At 40.7% G+C, this 13,032-nt stretch overlaps 2 protein-coding genes across 2 annotated transcripts in view; one reads left to right on the forward strand and one right to left on the reverse strand.

Moving 5' to 3' along the window:
- APLF (aprataxin and PNKP like factor) overlaps nucleotides 1-13,032 on the reverse strand; it is a 205,267-nt gene that overhangs the window by 173,623 nt on the left and 18,612 nt on the right. The gene's annotated exons all lie outside the window — the stretch shown is intronic.
- Nucleotides 12,578-13,032, forward strand: part of FBXO48 (F-box protein 48) — a 61,878-nt gene continuing 61,423 nt past the window's right edge. Inside the window, exon 1 of the mRNA XM_075596085.1 lies at nucleotides 12,578-12,891. The gene's annotated coding sequence lies outside the window, so the exon portion shown is untranslated. The remainder of the gene's footprint in view (nucleotides 12,892-13,032) is intronic.

Raw genomic sequence — 13,032 nt, forward strand, 5'->3', positions numbered from 1 at the left:
AAAACCTGGTCAGGAACTACAACTTGCCTTGTCCTCTCTTGATCTACATGCCCCGCTTTCTCTCTGCCGCCCTCGCCCTTCTAACCCTAGACCCTGGCTAAATTCCCACACGCGCATGCTGCATTCCTCCACTCGTTCCTCTGAACGCCTCTGGAGGAAATCTCATACTCTCGCACACTTCCTTCACTACAAATTTATGCTATCCTGTTTCAACTCTGCCCTCTCGCAAGCTAAACAAGCCTACTTTTCTTCACTAATCAACATGCACAAGTCTAACCCACGCCGACTGTTCTCTGTCTTTGATACTCTACTCAAACCACCCTCAGCTGCCTCTCCTTCCTCCATCTCCGCTCAGGACTTTGCTGACTATTTTAAGGAAAAGGTGGAATCCATACGGCAGAACATCCCCTCTGTTTCTTCCTCCCATCCTACACCTCTTCCTAACTCTCCTCCTGCCTTCCTTGACTCTTTTTCCACTGTCTCAGAGGAGGATGTGTCGCTGTTGATCGCCTCTTCTCCCTCTACCACTTGCCCTCTTGACCCCATTCCCTCCCATCTCCTAAAACCTCTTGCTCCTACTAGGATTACCCTATGCTCACACACATTTTTAACTCCTCCCTCTGCTCTGGAACCTTTCCATCCTCCTTCAAACATGCAACAGTCATACCATTACTCAAAAACAGCAAGCTTGACCCTACCTGTCTTTCTAACTATCGACCTGTCTCCCTCCTGCCTTTTGCCTCTAAACTCCTTGAACGTCTTGTATTCTCTCGCTTGCTCCATTTTCTCAACACCTATTCTCTCCTAGACCCTCTACAATTTGACTTCCGCACTGCTCACTCCACGGAAACAGCCCTCACTAAAATAACTGACTACCTCCATGCTGCCAATGACAGAGGTCATTACACTCTGCTCATATTACTCGACCTCTCTGCAGCATTTGACACCGTGGACCACCCTCTTCTCCTTCACATTCTCCATACTCTTGGTATTCGGAACAAAGCTCTATCCTGGATCTCTCCTACCTCTCCCATCGTACTTTCAGTGTCTCTTCTGCTAACACCTCCTCCTCCTCTATTGATCTATCTGTGGGGTTACCCCAGGGCTCTGTCCTGGGACCTCTTCTCTTTTCTCTGTACACACTCTCTCTAGGTGACCTAATAACATCTTTTGGGTTTAATTATCACCTCTATGCTGATGACACACAAATATACTTTTCAACACCCGACCTTACACATGCTGTACAAACCAAAGTTTCTGAATGTCTCTCTGCTATATCATCCTGGATGGCCCTCCGCCGCCTTAAACTCAACATGGCTAAAACAGAACTCCTCATACTTCCTCCCAAACCTGGCCCTACTACCTCCTTCCACATTACTGTTGGAACTACGATCATTCACCCAGTAGCCAAAGCACGCTGCCTATGGGTCACACTCTACTCCTCTCTCACATTCACCCCTCACATTCAAAACATTTCTAAAACCTGTCGCTTTTTCCTCCGCAATATAACAAAGATACGCCCTTTCCTCTGTTGCTCGATTGCTAAAACTCTGACTCAGGCCCTCATTTTCTCCCGTCTTGATTACTGTAACCTCCTGCTGTCCGGCCTTCCTGCCTCTCACCTGTCTCCCCTACAATCTATCCTAAACGCTGCTGCCAGAATCACTCTACTCTTCCCTAGATCTGTCTCAGCATCTCCCCTCATGAAATCCCTCTCCTGGCTTCTGATCAAATCCCGCATCTCACACTCCATTCCTCTCCTCACTTTTAAAGCTTTACACTCTTCTGCGCCTCCTTACATCTCAGCCCTAATTTCTCGTTATGCACCATCCAGACTCTTGCGTTCTTCTCAAGGATGCCTTCTTTCTACCCCCTTTGTATCTAAAGCCCTCTCCCGCCTTAAACCTTTTTCACGGACTGGCCCACACCTCTGGAATGCCCTTCCCCTCAGTACCCGACTAGCACCCTCTCTATCCACCTTTAAGACCCACCTTAAGACACACTTGCTTAAAGAAGCATATGAAAAGCACTGTGGATATTCTGAACACCTGATACATAAAGCTTGGCCCCCTGCAGACGCACTTACCAGAACTCCCTCCTACTGTCTCTGTACGATCTCCCTACCTACCAATTAGACTGTAAGCTCCTCGGGGCAGGGACTCCTCTTCCTTAATGTTACTTTTATGTCTAAAGCACTTATTCCCATGATCTGTTATTTATATTATCTGTTATTTATTTGATTACCACTGTGAAGCGCTATGTACATTAATGGCGCTATATAAATAAAGACATACAATACAATACTTCTGTACTGTATTTGGAATAATTTTCAAATCATCAGATCTCAGACGCGCTATTAGAGAGGGTTGGGGTTCCGCACTATATCATGACCCATTGGCATCCAAAAAGGACCATGACAACACTACAAAGGCAATATGACTACACAACAACAACTATATAAATCTGTATCTGAAGTGTACTTACTGTATGCAAATAACAAATAAAATAAAAAATCAAGCAGAATCTGTCCACAGCTGATGCCCTTTCCACACTCACATATATTTTAAGAGGTCAGATTGGTGTTGCTATATTTTATCTAAGAATAATTCACTTTGGGGAATGGCAGCATATACAAACATGTAATTGTATAGTGCAGCATTTTTACTTCCTGGGTTAAGAGATATTTCCTGTTCAACCGCGACAAAGTAAAAATGAAGAGGTGGATTAATAAAAATATATATATATATATATATATATATATAGATATAGACACACACACACACACACACAAGGATAGAATCCGCAGCACACTCAAAATGAAAAGTTATTTAATCTTTAGAAATACATCAGGCAGATCACAGGAACTCCAGAGCGACGTACGTTTCTGACCACAAGGTCTTTTCTCAAGCTCTGTATTGTCAATGAGGAAAGAGTGGAACATATAGGGAGAATAACCATAGAGAAACCATAGAGAACACAATTACCAACACCCAGCAGCTGTGTATTCAATGATGCTTAATAAGATAGTTAATCAGAGCCCATGTCTACATCATAAATTAACATATGTTACCCTTAATATACAAGCCGCACATAGCTGAGAATAGAGAGTGACTAAACTATCTCCACACCTAGTACCAGATGTTATAGGTAAGGGGGTACTTTTAGAAATGACCATGGGGGCCGCAATCGCTGTGAGGAGAACCACCAGTGTCCCTCACTATAAAAAGTAAACACAGCGTCCCCGCCAAGCGGAGGACGCTGTCCTACCTGTCAAAAATCAATACAAGCGGTCAGGATGGAACCCGCTGGCGTCCCTGACAACCGCAACCAAGTGGAGGAGGCTCACGCATGCGCGGACTGGAGGCTAAAGGAAAATGTTAACAGTGCCCTCTGGTAGTGTCGATACACACACACAAGAATGTAATAGCCCCAATCCCATGCATGCGCAATGCACACTACCCTATCCTAAACTAAGTAGGGACCCACATATGGAATATGGGAACTTGCTAAGCTCCCCCTTGATGATGTATATTCTGATTAGAACCCCAAGCCTAATCTATGTTATTGAAATCTCCATCTGCATATACAAAAAAAACCGGACTAAGTAAACAACAGTACCACAACATAAGAAGATAAGAAATAATGGCTAAAGCACTTATTCCCATGATCTGTTATTTATATTATCTGTTATTTATTTGATTACCACATGTATTACTACTGTGAAGCGCTATGTACATTAATGGCGCTATATAAATAAAGACATACAATATATCATAAATGATTAATAAATGAATAAAAGAGGGAAAGGGAAGCAATGGAGAGAATAGATAGGACAATAGAGGTAAAAGAAACAGTTTAAATAATCGGACAGGAATATCACCATTCCAAACTGCATTGAATAGTCCATATCAGATGGGCTGACACACACACACACACACACACACACACACACACACACACACACACACGCGGCAGTGTGTTTTAATGACAAATCAGAATAAGACAATATAATGCAAAGAAATAAACATAGGTGTTATTTAAGGACTCTTCGAACCCCATTTTGTTTTCTCAAAACAAACAGTACACGGTTTTCATACAGATAATAGATTTATTGAAATTCATCGTTATTCTGAAATAAGGCTTTCAACTGGTTAAGTGGCATTTTCCAGTTGAAAATAACCTTCTATTGGAACAGAAAACCCCAAATTGGTTTTAGTTCCAAGATTGGAAGATATAGTATGTAACAAGAAAAGGAATACACATTCTGTAATTTTGTGGCAGAAAAATACCAAACTTGCCAAGAAGTCTACATTTTTTTGCCACACTAATAATACTGCAACAATAGGTCTGGCCATGTCTTGAAAACAGAGCCAAATTGCTTACGTTTTGTGTTGTGTTACAGTGCCATCTGCTGGTTTATAATGAGCTTGAACTGTTAGCCTTTGTATTTCTTGCAAGCAGTTGCATGGGGAAAGGATTTCATGCACAATTAATTGCACTGGACAATGCTTCTAAGCAAAGAGGAATTATAATAAGCCTCAGCAATTAACATCCATACTCAACTTACTTTATTTATTACCTCTCCTACTGTTCTACTAAAACATTATAATTTCTTAATTTGTAGATCTCTCTCGAGCAGTATAATACAGGTATATCCCACCCCCTTTTTTATTTATTTATTTTCAAATGGGAGCACGGATTGAACCGTGTTATTTTCAGCTCCTCACCATCTGCCCAATTTAAGGATGTTACTTCCTAATTTCTCCAGGGGCATTTAAAAGAGGAACATTTAAAACAAGTAACTTCACTGGAGGTATCTTGAGAACTGTGGGGTCCCCAGAGCTGGGGGGAAAAAAAGCACGGTTTAACACCAGAGGACTTCCTGCTTTCCATCCTGTTACAAAGAAAAAAATAAATAGGGGGAGTGGAGAAAGGGAGTATTTGCATAGTAAAATATGAATTTGAAAAAAAAAAAAAAAAAAGGCTTATGTACATCGATTCAACCCATGTTAAATTTAAGCAACTTATTGCTTATTTTATCGATCAAGAACAGTGGTTTCTAACATGTTATTGGTTAAGAAACCCTATAATTATATTGTGAAATTCTGAAGAACCCCCAACCCTCCCTAATAGTGTGTCTGAGATTAGATGCATTGTAAATTCTTCTGTATTTGGTACAATGATCTAGATAGATAGATAGATAGATAGATAGATAGATAGATAGATAGATAGATAGATAGATAGATAGATAGATAGATAGATAGATAGATAGATAGATAGATAGAATTCTAGAGGAAAGCAAACAACGAAAAAACACCAGTAAAAACAGCCAATTATGTCTCACAAGGGAGAAAATACATTTCCCAACTCCAGGAATGACAAATCAGATTTCTCCCTGGATCAACATCCTTTCTGGTATAATTATTGTATCCAAACAGTGAAGGTACCGGTCGAAAAAGTGGATCCACGTACAACGTATTAAATAGTGGGCCAGTGCAAGTTCCTATCTTTGTTTCTTTTTGGTCTTACCAATGATTTATACAGTAGAAAAATAATGCTGTCTTGGCATAAATCCATGCAAGATAATATTATATTAGCTTTTGCTAAGCCTGTTGTCTACAAGCACTCCTAAATCCATATACATTAAGGACTGACCTAATTTTACCCCATTTAATTATATGTAGCCTGCCTATTCTTGCTTCACAAATGCATAATCTTACATGTATCTGTATTGAACTTCACCTGTAGACGAACCTTGTGTGGCACAGCATGAAAAGCCTTTGAAAAATCTATGTAGACCACATCAACTACAATGTCCTGGTAAGGTTAGTTTCACATGACCTACATACAGTATGCCTTATAAATCCATACTATTACAAATACATTTGCTATCCAGCAGGTAGTCCTAAATATCATCCCTTAATAAACATTGCATGATGTCCGCCTAAACTCTGCTTAATATTTCCACCACATATTCGTTAATCAAATGTGAAAGAATATTCATGCTTAGCATATAAAATTATCTTGATGCAATTGTCACCTTTCATACATGTAGCAAAGCTTCAACATTTGTCTCAGGACATTTCATAATTGCAAACCTCTTTACATACACATTGGATAATTCTCCATTCTCTTATACTGTTGATAAGCCATGGCTTTTTCTTTTTCTTCTGTTACCTACCAGTGAGGTGACAGGCAGTTCTGGAGCAAACGGAGCAATATTTTGGCAGGTCTCTGTGTGTAGAATGGTATGTGCAAGCACAGAGGAGAAGATAATCCTTATGGTGGCTCACAGCTCAAAAATGATCAGTGATTACAAATATAAAAGTAAACTTTATGTAATAACAATTAAAAAAATAAAGAGACAGATTTAGACAGTTTGAGAATATCCTGTTGGATCGCCCAACTGGCGCAGAAAGTGTGAAACAATTCTGTGAGAGTGATTTAACTAACCCCACACTCAAGTGAAACATAGCAAAAGGCAGTGCTGGCTCTGAGATACTGTGCATCTACTGGAAAAACTACTGTACACTCCACCTAGTCCCAACAAACGATTCCTCTCAGAGTCTGGGACAACAAACACTAATAAATCCTTGGTCTATTCATTTACCATTATAGTATAGTTGTTAAAGATAGGTACAAGGTAGATGGTATATATCCCTCTTAGTATGTGTATATCGTATACCAAACAATCCAATGTTTCTATGTCATCATATAATTCACAAAGTTTGGCTGAGAATTAATCTATTGTAGATAAGTATGTGAAAGGTTAGGGTGGTAGCAAGGGTGAGAGACCTGGCTAATTTAGAAGTTAGTAGCCAGAGCAGTTGTGCATTTTAATAATATAGAGGGACTCTTCTGGATGGATTTACAGATGGTATCAGTAGTATTAGTATAATAAATATAGTCTATTAACTAATATTCCTCTAAATCCTGACCCCCAGAACTTGAGCTCACTGGCTCGCAGCAGACTTCCGTGGCATATGACGTAAGGTCTGTGTGCGTGGATACAATCATATTTTTTAAATCTCAAATTCCCCTATTTCAATTCATTATCTCGTCGTGCCCGAAAGGTCTGTCACGACACATAAATTGTCCCGTATTTCAGTGGCAAAGGGAAAATTCAGGGACGAAGGTCAGCCAGCAGTGACGGCCGGAGGATTGTAGCGGTGCGGCGGCAACAGGAGGGGTATGGCAACTGCGGAGGACTATGTTGGTGACAGCAAAGGGCAGTGGTGGAGCCCACTTCAGTGGTATAACCCGGAAGTCAATTACAAGATCCGGTGTCTGCTGGGGTGGGCGCCACCACTGCCCTCTGCTGCTTCCACTATGTTACCATCCCCCATCTTTTTCTTCCGCCATCTTCACCACCAGGTAAGTGCTGTGCAACAAGAGGGGGGCTGAGCGATGGAGGGAGAGCTGAAAGATGGAGGCGGAGATGGAGTGATGGAATTCGGAGGGGGGCGAGAGAGACAGGGAGGGACAGATGGATGGGAGTGAGAATGGTGGGAGAGAAAGAGTGTGTTTTTATCATGAAAACATATAGAAAATGTCTGGATTCAAATGTAATTTTCCTACTGGATTTTGGCATACCGTATTTAAAAACCCTTAAATGTGGCTAAATAAGAACCTGGTTCTTTTAGAAGCCAATTTTCAGCAGGCTGTTTTTTGAGGCATCTCATTGGCTAGCAGTGCTTTCTATACTGTGTGCGTAACCTCGTACGTGACCCCCTGACAAAGCACCTACGTGTGAAACAAGTTGGTCACTTGAGGTTATGTAATTAGCAGCTGAAGCAGCATTAGGCCGCAGCCCCAGTGCCTTCTACTGCACACGTTTTGGCCACACCCCTGCACGCAAATATGCTCCCTGTGGACCGCAGATAGCGGTCAAGTGCCTCTCCACGCGCCGCCTGTCTGCAGTGCGGGCACGTGGTCTGAGGCAGCGGGGCCTTAGCCTTCCTTCACCAAGCTTCACTCTGGTTAGATCAGGACCCTAATCCAGATAACGCACACCTGGGTATTATTAGAAGAAGTCATGATTTGCCCCAAGCCTGTATATCTTTTTCTTTTATCATTGTTTATTGTTACAGTCATTGTGTATTATACTCCGATACTGGTCGCGGCGAAAAAACATGAAATATCTCTAAACTGAATGTATAACCTTTGTTCATTTAATGAAACCATGTATTATAATTCTGGCTTTTCTTGTATCTCATGTCTAACAAAATAATTGTATTTAATTGTAATTGTTCTCACACTGACTTTAAAGTATTGCAATGCCCCCTTAAAACTGCAGTTCAGGCTTTAAAAAAAAAAAAAGAATTATAGTTTTTTTTTTTACTTCAATAGTTTCATGTGGGCAATCTCTACTTACCTAAAGAACTGCATAGCTGCTGGTCAATTCGTTCTCCGTCTATTGATCGGCAAAGTTTGGCGACATCTTTAAATATGGGGAATGTATTTCCTCTTTTTCTGTCACTCAGTGGAAGCTCATGAATATTCATGAGCACTCCTGCACTGACATGTGCAAGAGGGAGAGCAGGGCACATAAAGGGGTGTGCCAGGGCTTGTGACAGGACATGAAGGGGCAGTGCCTTAGTAAATGCTTATTAAAATAGAATACAAGAAAATTGGTCTTTCAAAGTTGTTTTTTTAAAAACAGAAAATGCTAAAAGTATTTTTTCTTACTACAGAACTGATTTATTAAAAAAAAACACACATGCAGGATATTGACTGAACTGCAGCTTTAAGTGGAGGCCTGTATTTAGAGAGGGGGAACAAAAAAAAAAAAAAAAAAAGGATTGTTGCCTACTAAAAAGGTCAGACTCAAACCCAATACTTATTGCCTCTCATAAGGCTTCATCAAATACTGCCCGTTATTGTGAATGATTAAAAAAAATTACTTTCTAATTAGTTACTGTTTCTAGGCAACAGCGTCTCTATATTTTTTCACTCCATTTTGTAGTTTTATTAATGGATACATTTTACACTTTTGTAATTTATTTCATTTTATTTCATTTTCATTACCTGCAGTAGTGTTTTAATCACATTCTTATTTTATTTGTAATACAGTTAACAGAGTGTGTGTCCCTCTCCCCCTCAATATACTGTAGATACAAAAGCCAATTCCATTTCACTCGCATTTAAAAAAAAGCTTAGATGTCTCCTTTAAACAAAGTAAGCTGATAAACCACACAGTCTCGGCAACAGGATGTGTTACAGCAGCTGCCTGTTGAGGCCCAATACCTAGAATTTCAACCATCATAAATAAAATATGGATAGTGCCAACCATGGAGAAACTTACTGCATGGGTTAATGCCTCGACAGAACAAAACCTGGTACCCATGGATAGAAAAACACTCCCACGCTCAATTTGACAGAGCAACTCTAGTACTCCAACTAGGGAGACCTAGAAACCAAAAAGGACAAAAGTTATAGATATCTGCAGTTCGCCCTCTCTGGTACCCGATTAACATGTCTCCACTCCATTAGTGTTCTGTATCCCATCTATCCCTCTCCCCTACTCGCCATGAAGTTTTATGGCTTCCCTCGTTTCAAGCATAACGTCATGTATACCGTATATGCAATAAATGAACAAAAGAAGAAAAATAATTGAAAGATGCAAGGTTAGTGTGATATTACAATATGTAAAAGATGTACTTTTTTTACGCAATTTTTTCTACTGGGAATTAATGTATTGTTTTGCCCTATAATTTTACAAATCGCAACTATCTGCTAAATTAAATTGTATGTGTGAAGTAATTCAACGCAATTGAGATAAAATATTTTTAGACGTTGAATAAATGATGAAAATACTAATGTTCTGTTGCCATTTCACTAGCTTTTAAAGCATGTAAACATATGAAGAAAGGGCTATTAAATTAGTCATTTACTGTAGTATGATGTTCTGCTCCTGCTTCAGATTAAAATGCATTCAAGCTTCCCATCTCTACACTTGTGATGAAAAGAAATTCAGTGTGCATCTCAAAAGGAAGAGACACATTAATGCCAACCTAAAAAGAACATTGAATGAAGCATATACAAGGGATGCGAGTTGCTTGCTCCATTGTTTTGCATTTCACTGAAAGGCTTGTTATATACAGGCATACCCCGCATTAACGTACGCAATGGGTCCAGTGCATGTATGTAAAGTGAAAATGTACTTTTTCCCACTTATCAATGCATTCACTGTACTGCAATCGTCATATACGTGCATAACTGATGTAAATAAAACATTTGTAACAGGCTCTATAGTCACCCCGCTTGCACACAGCTTCGGATCAGACATGCGCATACGCAAGCTGACGTTTGCTTATTGGGCAATATGTCCTTACTCGCGAGTGTACTTAAAGTGAATGTCCTTAAACCGGGGTATGCCTTTAACTTTCAAGTTGTTCAAATTCCCTTAAAACCTTCATCCATTCTGTGTCGAAAGATCTGCTTCACCCTATAACGATGTATAGCGATAAACTAAAAAAATAAAAAATATATTTGTAGCACTACTCTAGTCAGTGCAAAAATATACGTGTGTACAGGGGTGTAAACGTGCAACAATCTATAAATCTTTAAGTTTCTAATAACATACAAATGTAATGACCAGTGTCAATTTGATGAAAATCAGGCAACAAATACACAGCTGGTGCAGCACTGCAAGTTTACCCTCCACTGAGGGCATGTCCATATATCTATAAAATGTTCAATAACAGTGCACTCCTCACTGGTGTAAAGACTAATGATAAACAGACAAGCTCATATTTAACATATAGGAGAGATGAGAAGAAAACAAGACAACCAATAGTGCAATATGTTCAAAAAGTATATACTATATTAAAGCATCCAATGGTCACACACACACACACACACACACACACACACACACACACACTACAATCTGTGGCGTCTTACTATCCAGCATCTCACTCGGGTCATGGTCCTGCTCGGGTTTCTGGGCTTAGTCGATCTGCAGACTCATCAGCTCCACAGTCCCGGTGAGCGTTTACCCACACAGTTTAGCCGCACTCTGATCGGTGAGCGCATGTGCAAACAGTCCTTCTGCTCTCTCATGCTGAACGTGCACTCCCGTGATATCAGTAAGGGCTGGAATTATCCTCCGGTCATTACTGTACCTCTCCACCCCTACGCATTTCGCCAACCTATCTTGTCTTCATCAGGGAATGGTGCTTCAGTCCTTTTCACTCTTTTATAGTTTTAATCCCAATTGGAAAACGTGTGGCAGGCTTCTCTCCCTCCAGCGCTCCAACGTGTGTCTCCCTTGGTCCTGTGTTGACCAGGGAGACATGCAGAGCTCTGGAGGGAGAGAAGCCTGCAACAAGCCTTCCAATTAGGATTAAGACTATAAAAGAGTGAGAGAAGGACTGAGGCACCATTCCGATGAAACAAAGATAGTTTGGCGAAATACGTAGAGGTGGAGAGGTACAGGTCTAACTGGAGGGCGATTCCAGCCCTTACTGACGTCACTAGAGTGCATGTTCAGCGAGAGAGAGACAAAAAGGACTGTCTGTGCATGTGTGCGCCAGTGAAACAAACGCAACTAAGAGCTGCGTGGGTAAACGCCGACCTGGACTGTGGAGCAGCGGAGTCTGCAGCTCGATTAAGCCCAGAACCCCGAGCAGGAACGTGACCCGAGTGCGAGTGCTGGATAGTGAGACTCAGCAGATTCTACCACGCCCAAAAGAACATGCGAATTGTGAGTAAGATCACTGAATGCTTTAATATAGTTCATACTTTTTGAACATATTGCACTATTGGTTCTCTTATTTTCTTCTCGTCCATTTTATTATTTTTTCTCACTCCTATATGTTTAATATGAGTTTGTGTATTTCACATTAGTCTATACAGCAGTGTGGCGTGCACTGTTTTGGAACTTTTTAGAGAGATGTATTAGTGATATTGTGTATCGCTATAAACATTAACCCCCAAAGTTCTCTCTCGTTCTCTAAAAGGAGAACACACAGTAGTGCTCCTGGGCAACCTTAACCAAACAGCACTTACGGAAAAAAAAGAAGAAGAAGAACCGGCTATTCTTAACACACACTATACTGTATAAAACTACACATTACACAATAAATTAAGACATTACGCTATTGTCCTTTGATCTAGTCCCAGTGTCCAATGTAGAAGTCCCTCAGGCTAATTTTATTGCCAGCACTGCGTTGGAGCGGTGTTCCCAAAATGGTGTGTAGTCACATTGCAGACCTGTTAAGCGTTAAACATTTGTGGTGTGTGTGTAATACACAAAGGATACGCGAGTTGCAGGAAAATGCCTCCCGGCTGTCTGTTATCCGAATCTCTCTTACTGTGGGATATTCTCCCCATAACCCATTTCTCTCTCCTTGGCTAGCAGTCTCTTACAAGCCTCCTTTCTCACCATCTGAGAGTGTCAGGTTCTCTTTCTTAACCCCCTCTCACTGTCACCATGGCGGTCTCTCGTGTGCCTCCCAAACTGGCACTCCCTATCTTTGTTTCTAGTCCCGGACTGGCAGTTGGACTCTCTCTCAAACTGACAGTTTGTTTCAACATTCTATCGGGTTTTCTGCTTATCCAATCCCATATCTGCGGTCATGAGTTGCCATGTAGATCAGGGACAGTGACTCTTATTCACTATTGCACCATGTGATAGGCGGAGAGGATTAATTCTGTATTTTTCACAGTATACTGTACTTAGATTTGTAGCAGGAGCTACATACATTTTTTTTTTTTAATGGACGTTAAAAAGTAATTATTATTGATAGTGGCATGTGGCAGTGCCAGTAATCAACAGACAAGCATTGCAAGCTGCATCTTTAGCTTTCGGCTGTACAGGGACCCTGAATAGACTGCACACTGAGTCAACAAATCATTCATTCAAATGAGAAGTCATTGAGACCACGGGTAAGCAAAGTTGTAAATGCAAACAAAGCACATCCATTTCATATGGTCCTAAAAATAGTATTTCAAGAATCAATATACACCATTGTTTTTCAACCAGTGAGCAGTTATACCTTAATGTGTCAGGTTCCACATGCAGTGGTG

Source organism: Ascaphus truei, chromosome 4, assembly GCF_040206685.1.
Source record: "Ascaphus truei isolate aAscTru1 chromosome 4, aAscTru1.hap1, whole genome shotgun sequence".
Classification (NCBI taxonomy): Eukaryota; Metazoa; Chordata; class Amphibia; order Anura; family Ascaphidae; genus Ascaphus; species Ascaphus truei.